Genomic DNA, 10,995 nt, shown 5'->3' on the forward strand with positions numbered 1-10,995 from the left:
CAAAAAGGCTCTGCCCTTTCAGCTGTCTCATACCCACAAATTTGAATCCCACATGGTAAATCTGATGTCTCTTCACTAAACTCTGTTGGAAACATTTGTGAATTCTTAGATATAAACTACTGAGATTAAGTAAATGTTTTAAGATTAATAACAAGTTCATAGAATGTGCTTTAATTTCTTTAGAGCTTTACAGATGAATAGCCCTGCACCTGGCACTGGTTTTGGAGAATTTGCTTCCAAACTGTCTCGCCAATGAAAAAAAAAAAAAGAAAGAAAAGGAAAGAAAAAGTGGGCAAATTGATAGACACTTGCCTGTGGGACAGGGGGAAAACAGAGCTGGGAAGGTGGCCAACATAATGAATAGTGAAAGGAGGATATACAGTATTAAAGCCAATGAAGGGAGAATACAAGCCTGTTCCCTCTGGCTCATTGTTTGATTCATTCAGTTTCAATCACCCATGTGACAAGTGTACATGTGTTGGTGGTGCACCTGTATGTTATATCCATCTGGCTAGGGAATACTACAAATTGAAAAGTTGGTGATACCCAGATGGCTGGTGTAGTTAGCAGAAAGCAAACATTCTGTGTAAGGAAACAAATCAGTTACCAAAAAGTGCCAACAGAAAAAAAAACCCTACTGTTACACCAAATGTTATTTAAAAATACAAGTTATCATTCAAGAAATCTTATTGTGTTGTAGCTCTGTGGCAGATCATGCAGTTACTCCCATGAGAGGATCCCCTGACAACCTGTCACACGGCTACAAACACACATACTGGAGCAATAATCAACTCTGAAGAGGTGAAGGGCGTGTGCTGCGTCACAATGTGGGTCTCCTATCCTGGAAAAACCTCTCTGCTACAGTGTCCCACATTCCCATGCAGACACACGTGCTCAAACAGACTCTGCCACAGAAGTGTCTGGCAATGCCACCTTCCTAATCTGTCTCACAAGCACGCATGTGTATGGATGCAAAAATCACACACTTACACACAGATGAAAAAAAAAAAAATCAGGTCAGCATGTGCAGGCAGGGCAACCAAAGCCTCTTTGCCCTGGAGGGGGTAGTGACTACGCCTGTCTGTGTGTGTTTAATGGGTGGTGATTAGACTACGGGGTTTTGCAACTGTCAGTGGCCTCACAACCTTTCCAGTTTCATTCATATCTACAGTTGCAGGTCACTACCACACAGCAGCAAACTCACACAGCAAATGTGGCAAATACTTGTTCACCTGGGTCATCTCAACCATCACTCAGCCACTGAAAGTTGTAATCAGTAAGCTGCTGCCTGTTTATAGAGATGCTGCAAGGAAAAATAACACCGTTGAGGTTTCGACCTTTTATTAACCGCAAGGCAAGTGTGTCAAAAAATTCAAACAAGTGGAGAGATAGATGCTATAAGACCTTAAAACATTCAAATAACTACAAATCAACAGGCAAATAATGTCCTATCATCAAGGCCTTGAAAGTGTTAGCATTCAGATGTGTATTGTCTATATTGATTTTTCTATACTTTCAAATATACAATAACCCCATTTTTGTTGGCTGAATAATTTCAAAGTGAATGGCCTTTTACTAATTTCTACGCACAGAATAGACTTCCTAACTGGCTCTATTCCAATAAAAAGTACAAAGACAAAGGTCAGCACAGCAGAGCCACAAATAAACAAAATCCTAACTGACTGACACACATTCAGAAGTAGCGCAGTAAACCGTGCAGACCATCTGTCAAACGCTCATATCTGGAGACTTGCCCCTCCCCCACAGCCAAGTACTGCTAAATAAGTAAATATCCCTTTGCTGAACTCAAGTATGAGGTCTGAACTATAACTAAATGGTTCTTATGTGATTCCAATAGTAAAATAGCCCAGGAATAGTCCAGCTGTCAGGATTATTAGCATCCTTCCCTGAACTGAAAAATGATGTCACGGGAAAGCAAAATATTGCAGAGGTTTACAGAGTGAAGCTGTAAAAGATTACATTCATCTCTATGTCCAAAGCATCATTATATCATTATCATAAATTATCTGTGATATACAAAAGCAAGCAGAAGAAGGGTTGACACGAGTAAGCTTAAACTAGAAAAGACAGAGACAGGCGCGTAAGTGCAATTAGAATGGGAGAAACAGAAGGACGAGACTCAAGGCACACTTTTCCCACAGAGAGATCCTCTGCTGGACGGGCAGCTTAGCATCCCAGCAGTGATCCCTGTGTGTGAAATGAACAGTAAAGTGACATGACATCTTTTCTTCCTCTCTGTCCCAGAGGGATGGTGCACTTTATTTCATCGTGACAGTCAGGGTATTTGGCCTTCCTTCATTTCAAACTCAGAGGACAGCCATGCAGAAAGCACCCAGCAGAGGAGCAGGAAGGCTGAAAAATTTGATCTGGATTAGTAAGGTCGTTCATTTCTCTTCTGGCAAAGCTTTCACTTTTGATGCGCACACATGCACCCAAACTAGAGAGATGCATTCTTCAGGAGTAACAGGATGGATGCAGATAGGATGCGACAGCCTGGAGCGATGATCTATTGGGTCATTGGGGCTACGCATGAATGGAGGTGCTCTACTACACACAGTAAATCCCCATTCCTGCTGTTTATCCCCACAGCTAATCTGTCCCCAACTCCCAGTGCTCATAGTTCCCTATCATTACAAAGCCTCCATACCATCTCTCTACAGAGCAGTATGTCAAGCTACATCCATCTTTTTTTCCTCTTCTAGCTTTCTATCAGCAGACTTTTAATAATTTAAGGGATGAGAAATTTATTTGACTTTATTCAGACTCTGCAATAAGTATACTACAGCATAAGCGATGTCAAGGAAGATGCAATGTTTCTGGTGGGATTCGTATCAATATTTTTACTAATATCCTCATGCACTAACCTTACAATCCAAAGTCAAGTATTAGTTACCACCGTGGTTATACTTTGTACATAATTATAATTACCTTTTTTTTTTTTAAGAAATGCGGTTTTACACCACAAATTATATATATTTACTATTATAGCTGATGAAGACAATTTCAACAAAAAATTCAATTGATGATAAGATTTAAGTACCTTAAGATATTTGAGGTTTCTGCTACACAATGCCCTCTGGGTGGGGGGGGTTATCTCAGACATGAGATTCATTCATTCCTGTCTTTCTAACAAAAATATTGTTAGGTCATTTTTAAAGTGGCACATTTTAAGCAGCATTTAAGTTGAAGGGGTTGAAAGCAACAACTATATTACCTCATGTGGGACTGAACAAAAACAATAACATCATAAAAATAAACAAATCTGTAGCCTACTACTCTACTTTCCATCTTTTTTAATCTGTCTCTCCTGTTGCAGATTAATTTAACTCAACTGACACATTATCCTTGTCTGAAGAGCACAGTATGTCATCCAGCCTGCTCTACTGTGCCCAATCAACCTCTATCTTAAAGCAGTTTTACCATCATCTCAGTCATTTAGGAACTGTGTCAACCAACTAAATTACATTTTAAAAACGAAAATGTACAGCCTAAGCAACTTCACACAGCACTGAATCAAAACCAAAGTGCAACCTCATTTGCATATATTGACTGAGTCTAGAGTCTCACTGGAGTAATAACTAGGCCAGTCATCTGGACAGAGCAGTTGTGGGTCATAGCTGTGTCCCTGAAGAGATTAACAGAGTGCCATTAGAGGAGGCTAATAGAATGAGACAGGGATGAAAGTAACGCTGGCGCTAGACTAATGTGTACTGAGTGAAAGCAATACTGGGAAGAGCTGCACTGATGTTAAAGGATGCTAATCCAATGACAAAGCACTGACGATTTGGTAATGTTCTATACTAAAACGTGGCAGATCAAATGACAGAGTGCAACAGAGGAAACAGTGAGTGCAAGAGAGGAGGAGCAAGATAAGGTGTGGCAAGCCACGGCACTGAGATCTACAGCTAGACCACAACAAGCAAAGACAAAATCACATCATCACATCAATGCATCTTTCAGTGAGAGTCATCTAATCTAGTTCCTAATGTGCATCACAGAAAAGTAGATTAAAAACTATTACCTTAACTTGGTGAATTTATGTTGAGTTGTTCATCATTTTTATCCCCAAATTAATCAACAAGGGGAGAAATAAATGCAGTCAAGTGGATCTACACTTTGTTTCCTCCATCATCTAAACTGAAAGTGAGGTAGCAGCAAAAGAAAGTAGAGCACAGGAAAAGGAAGACACACATCAAAGGTTGAGCTGTATGCTGCCCTGCTCTGTCTTTGCATGTGTGCCTGAGTATGCGTGTAAAGTGACGTGTGTGGCGCGCGCGCTGATGGGTGTGTGGGTGGAGAGAACAGAATGAGGGCGTTAATATTTGATGGGGAATCTTTTAGGGGTCCTACTCAGTGTGCTGTGAAAGGAGAGGAGAGCAGAGGAGAGAAAACACACCAAAAACATGATTCGCAATATGTTAAAAAGCCTAAAAACTAAATTCACATAATCGCCCCCAACACAGGAAAGCTTATCTACAAGCTGAAGAAGCAATTTACAGAATGCTGCTCTATGCTATCATGAGATCACCAGAGGGAATAATCAAGGAAACAGATCCTGCCTCCAGTAAAGAGGAATATACTGTGGCTCTTGTAAAGCTCCACTGTGAATTCAATTTACCTCCACTCATTTCATGGTCAACACAGCATACTGGTTCCATTCAGTCAACCATTTCTGCTAAGTGCTGGCACTAAAACCATTCGAGCACTACCACTTCATCCTGTTGTGTCTGTGATCTCACATGCCTTGATAAGTCCCAGCATGGAGTCTAAAGCAATGGTCATTATAACAGCAGCAGAACTGGAGGCTAACATACAGCATTTCTAAAGCATAAATAAGGTTTTACTTTGTTTCACTCAACGCTTTTGTTAAACGGCTCAATATAAATCAGCTGTTCTGCCCGTATACGATTACACCGGAGGTGCAAAGTACATAACTGTCAAGCTAATTTGAGCCAAAAATACTTTCTATTAAGGCTGAATGGCAGAGGAGGATACTGTTGTGATGCGACACTGATTTGGGATATATTTTATACATTCAACCATCACACTGCCAAAGAAAGTCTGAACCAAACTGAGTCATACTGCTGACTAGTCACGACACACAGAGACACCTTTTGAAAAGTTCTCCTAATCTACCCTGAGTCATCTTTTAAAAAAATACCCCTTTCTGAGGTGTCATGAGCTGTGGAAGTCTTGGTGGCACTTATATAACTCTAATTATGTTCTCTGTCATAACAGGACAGATGTCAGCTCTCCCATTCTACTAACACCAGGCTGTATATTCGAGGTTTGGTGTATACATATGACATGCATTGAGGGACATTTCTCCGTCTTCTCCCTCCCTCCTTACATGACCTTCAATTGAACCATGCTGTGAGAACACTGCAGTGCAGCTGACAGCCCCATTTAATTCTCAACTTATGATTGGCCACAAGGGTGAGAACGGCTGATAAGTGTCACCAAGCAACAGCGCAGGTGTCAGTCATTGTCAGCGAGGTCATTAGAGCTGTTCAAAAGCAGTCAGAGCCTGGTTTTTGAAGTAAGTCCACAGAACACCATATTACTGTGTGGTCATACAAGCTAGGCACTGAATAACTATACCACTGGGCAACCTGCAGTTTCAATTGAATCATAAACGAGTAAAAATGTGGCTCAAATGAAGTCACTGCACAGTGAGTGGTTTCTGTCAGGGAAGTATTTACACCTACGATCAAGCCCAGAGGATTTCAGTGCAATTTAGCGTTGCACTTGACTAACACTATCCCTCTAGATCAGGGGTGGGCAATCTCAGTCCACGAGGGCCGGTGTCCCTGCAGGTTTTAGATCTCACCTTGGGTCAACACACCTGAATCACATGATTAGTTCGTTACCAGGCCTCTGGAGAACTTCAGGACATGTTGAGGAGCTAATTTAGCCATTTAAATCAGCTGTGTTGGTTCGAGGACACATCTAAAACCTGCAGGGACACCAGCCCTCGTGGACTGAGATTACCCACCCCTGCTCTAGATTAATGCTAACCTGGATTTTTCTGATGATACAAGGCATGTGTGAAATCACTAGGACGAAATTAGTCATAAACAGGTATACAGTGCTGCACTGAAAACCTCCTGCTCCTTGCTTTGGTTGTTAGCAGGTTGCTGTGGTCGCATTAGATTGCATGGAAGATGCTGACTCGTCTGTAAATACACACAATCTGCACAATCCACCAAGCACAACCTTTACTTTTAAAGTAAACATTCTCAATTTCTGGTTTCTGGTGCATTTTTTCAAGTTTTACCACAGCTCCAGACAGCAAATGGCATGTGTCTGCAGATAAACTGGCATCTTTAATGCAAACTATGGCCTAATGTGGCAATCTGCTAGCAACCAAAGCAATCACAAAGATGTTTTTGGTGCAGCACCTCCTCTGAAACTGATTTCACCTTGTGACAGCCAGCAACCTCCAGAAACCACTCACCATCCAGGTGAAGAACCGGTAAACATTTCTTCCAAGCAAGGGTGATACAGACTGGTCACTACACCTGTGTACTGAGGCCTTAATTACTAGATATGACACAGATTTGATAACTTAAAGGTTGTAGTTGTTTTTTTCTAACCCATTCATTCATTTATTTCCTTTCATTTATCCAATTCAGGGTTGCTGATGGGCTGTAGCCTATCCCAGCCGCCACTGAACAAGAGTTGGGGTACACCCTGGACAGGTCGCCAGCTAACACAGAGAGACACGCAACCAGTCACACTAACATCCACACCTATGGCCAATTTAGGTGATCAATTTAACCTAACCCATTAACTGCATGTCTTTGGGAGGAAGCTGGAGCAACAAGAACCAAAAGGACCCAGCCAGCCAGTGGATTCGAACCTAGTAACCTAGTAACGTTTCTTTACTATTTTGGAGCTAAATCTAGTCATTGGCAAACATATTCAGTTTCTTTACAACCATGTTTAAAGACATAAGAAACACAAAAACATTAGCGAGTATTTGCATCTATAACTGAGGGCAGAAAAACAGACCAAAATCTCTTTGGCTTACTAATATGCGAAAGATAACATGTTACTCAAAAACTTTAAACATCAATGCAATCAGAATGGCATTATGACTAAACTTGTCAGCAAGTTAAGTCCATAAGCAAACAGCATGAACACTAAATGTCCATCAAATGAGGATCACTTTGTAAATCTTTATCAGCAGCACTCAATTCACTGCAAAACATTACACAAAGTACTTACTACTTACTTACTTGATAAACTAAGAAAATATCTACAGTGTAAATCAAGAGCACAGAGGAAGTATGTTATGCTCCTGCACAAATATTTGTGATCTGAAGTTAAGATTACACAGAAAAATGAACTGCACAATGTGAGAATTCATGTGCATCAACACTTTAATGACCATTAACATTAAATTGACCCTAAAAGTATAACTGTTACATTCAAACTCATTTTCACTTTTTTTTTTTTTTTTACTACATGATAAATGCACAATTTTTTTACAACTTGGAACACAAACACATAAATTTACACAGTGTCCACAACTCAGGGTCACAGTCGGAATTCATGGCTATTTTCACAACCTCCTGATTTAGCCCATGTTATTCCCTGGATGATAGCAGAGCAATGGCATAACACTCTTTACTTTATCAACAACTCTTAACACAGACATGGGATCTCAAAATTTCCAGCTTATCTTAGGGCCTCCCCCATGGAGTCGTTGACTGGAACAGTCAGTTAGAAGAATCCCACCTACAAAAAAACCTGTTCCTCAGTAAACTGAGCCTTCACCCACACAAAGGACGAAGGCTGACGATGTGAAGTGAAGTGGATATGCTGCTACCCACATGACATATGAACAGAGTATTCTCTTCATCTGTCTCAAGTAAGCTTGCTAGAAAATTAACAAAGAACACAGGGCATACACACTTTACAATGTTACTTGCTGGCACTAGACCTTATTCGCTGTGTACATGTTTGGCACACCCACACTATCTTGTGGAAGAAGGGGATTCTCATTGTACACAAAAGAGCAAAGAGCAAAAACAACTCTGACTCATGCACCACTTTGCTGAGAGAATAAGCACAAAAAGCACATTTTGTAAATGCAAACAGACCTGCTTTACCCTATACCACCTCTAACCTCTTCCTTACTAACCCTCATGGGACATACAAAGCAGAAAGAAATCAAGACAGGACAGAACTGTGGCTTTTAAAAAATAAAGCAATGTTTTCCATGACAGCCAACAGAAAGGTCGCAAAGATGAGACATACGTCTAAACAGTAAGCTTTTAATAGTTGTTCCTATTGGATTAATCCCGTGAATGGATGGTACAATGCTATTAGGTCAGCTTCCTCTATGACCCACTTCCCTCTTTCCTGTGCCGCCTCCTTTTCTACTAACTCTATCAGGCTGGCTGTCTCAACAAACACTTCTCCCAATCACTACTTTTTTTCTTTAGACAGCACATTTTTATTTAGTAGTTATCAAACAGTCTCTGTTAAGCCAGGAAGAACAAAGCATCCACACATCAAATGCGGCCACTGCTGGCAGTTAACGTTCGCAAAATGCTTTGTGTCCATTTTCTCATTGTCTGTAAATATTAAGTCAACTGGAGGGGAACCTATCTGAAAGAGTCCTGAGATAATAGAGAAACATTTCCATTCACCTCAGGAGCTTTGTGGAATAAAGTGAATGGATACTCGTACTTCTATGTCCCCCTGCTGTGTAATTTTCTTTGAAAAACAGAAAGGCACCATAGCACAATGAAATCCATTATCTGCTCAAGTAAGATGATGCTATTGCGGCTGAGCCTGCCACGCAAACAAGAGTATCTGAATATCACATTCATGTCTGTGCAGGTAATTGCCAAGGCTGACATTTGGAACTGCATTTCTTTTTCCCTTTAAGGAGGGTATGAGTAATGAGTCAAATCTCACAATTACACAACCATCAGATCCAGAAAAGGAAATGTACTATGTAAAATAATACTACTTATAAAGTGAAAGTTTCCGTAGGGAAATAAAACTTTAAGAGTGACATGATACAGCACTGCTGAAAGGCTAAAAAGGGACGATGTGCCAAATGAAACTGGTGCAGTAACATGAGTACAGAAACACTTGGGCAGCTTTCATGAAATGGGCACCACTCTGGAAATAAGCCATCGTGTCTGAGAATAACACCCATTTTCAGCAGATGCTTGCAAATTACAGCCAGTCCCATATGGTAATTGAGAATGACTCAGCAGTGATTGTGGAGGCAGGCAGAGAGCAAATGTTCAACCTCATAACAGTCCACAATCCTCAGCACATGGCCGGTGTCTGATCCTGGGGACATAACCACTCTATATCACATGACTCAAAGCCTTGAAGGATTACCGAAGGAGACTTAAGAGTTTGAAGGAGAGTGATCGCACGACCTGTTGTAGTGAAAGTTAAATTAGATTATATCACCCGATGCCAAACTGAGAGTAACTAAAGGAAGGCCGTACAATCCATGCACAATTCATTCAAATATTCAGATTCTGATTTGTTTGTTATTCATGTGGTTCAGTTTGTCACTCACTTTTCCATAGCTCACACACGAGCTCATTTTTTTCCAGGAACTATTCTGTTAAAAGTTACTCATGCGTCCCACATAATCAAATGAGCAAAATTTAGCAATAATTTATGCAGTTTTGAAGGTGGCTTTTTAACCATTTCAGCTAGCCATGAATACATGATTAGATTTTTTTTAATTACTATTTATACAGTAATTATTGTACTTGGCAGTACACAGGTCAGCTGGACTTTTGAGGGGGACTGTATATGAAAGTAGCACATGTCAACAGAGACAAATACCTAATATGCTTTAAAAAAAACAAGCTTAGAAAGCTGGTTAACTATTTTTTCGATGCTGATTTTCCATAAACTTTGATATTATTCCAAAGATAAACACCAGAAATGTTAATTTATGCACTTCTGTTCTTTTCTCTGCCATCCTGACACCAGGATCATGCTATAAACCAAACAGCATATTTTGTGTTTTGTTAAAACTCTAATGAATGTACAGTATACACATTTAGTAGGTTAAAAGTTATAACAATTTTTTTGTTTTGTTTTTATTTCATAGAAAGCAATGGGACTTTGTCACACTGACTCACTGAAACACATGAACTGACCACTCTAACTAAACACAGCCTGTGCTTTTCCACATATGCCACATGGATCTGTCCACTGTAAAACATGCCACTTCCATTTTATATGAATATCTTAATAATATGACATCATCCAGCCAGCAATTACACACATCTGCTGTCAACGCCCTGCACTGTGTTCATAATTATATCTGGTTAAATACAATATTTGGAGAAAAAGAACACAAGGGCTCTTCAACCAACTGAACCACTCCCAAACACTTAACTGATTTTATTTACTGATGCTTTATAGAAGAGAAAATATCAACCTACACATGCTTACAACAAGAAATTTCCGGCACATTACCTTCTAGTGCATGCAAAATTAGGATTTATCTCCCAACTCAGCCATATGATCATTCATTCTTCTTCTCTCAGTATTTCAACATTATCTTTTCATACTTTCAAAGGCTTTCCCTGAAGATGCCTAAAAGGGCCTTGCTGATGTTTGAAGGACACTTTAACTCCAAGGACTCTGTGTTTATCCATCAGAGATTCTGTGTCAACACTTTACTACGTATGGAGCTATTCCAATCCTGTAAACATCTGCAGTCTTACCGAGGGAATAACAGAACTGATAAGCGTGGCTAAGTATAGCTCTAATGACAGGCCACATACAGCGAGAGAAGAGGGCAAAGAGGATCAGAGAAAAGTCAAAGTCAAATCAAGTTCCTTGGCTCTATGAGGAACACACATGAAAACCTGCACAAAACCACAACCAATAGTCAATTTGGTTGAGCATAAATGTCAGAAAACCAAAGATGTGGACTAAGTATAACACCCACAGCAGACAGGACTGGAAACAGCT

General features: G+C 40.2%; 1 protein-coding gene across 5 annotated transcripts in view; it reads right to left on the minus strand.

The window, feature by feature from the left end:
• Nucleotides 1-10,995, minus strand: part of ccser2a (coiled-coil serine-rich protein 2a) — a 56,964-nt gene that overhangs the window by 44,134 nt on the left and 1,835 nt on the right. The window contains exon 1 of one of the 5 annotated variants that reach the window (XM_025897386.1): nt 4,043-4,188. The exons of the other annotated variants lie outside the window; for them this stretch is intronic. The gene's annotated coding sequence lies outside the window, so the exon portion shown is untranslated. Of the gene's footprint in view, nt 1-4,042; nt 4,189-10,995 lie in introns of those variants that run through there. 5 annotated transcript variants of the gene reach the window in all.

The sequence above is a fragment of the Oreochromis niloticus genome, linkage group LG13 (genome assembly GCF_001858045.2).
Source record: "Oreochromis niloticus isolate F11D_XX linkage group LG13, O_niloticus_UMD_NMBU, whole genome shotgun sequence".
NCBI classification, from domain to species: Eukaryota; Metazoa; Chordata; class Actinopteri; order Cichliformes; family Cichlidae; genus Oreochromis; species Oreochromis niloticus.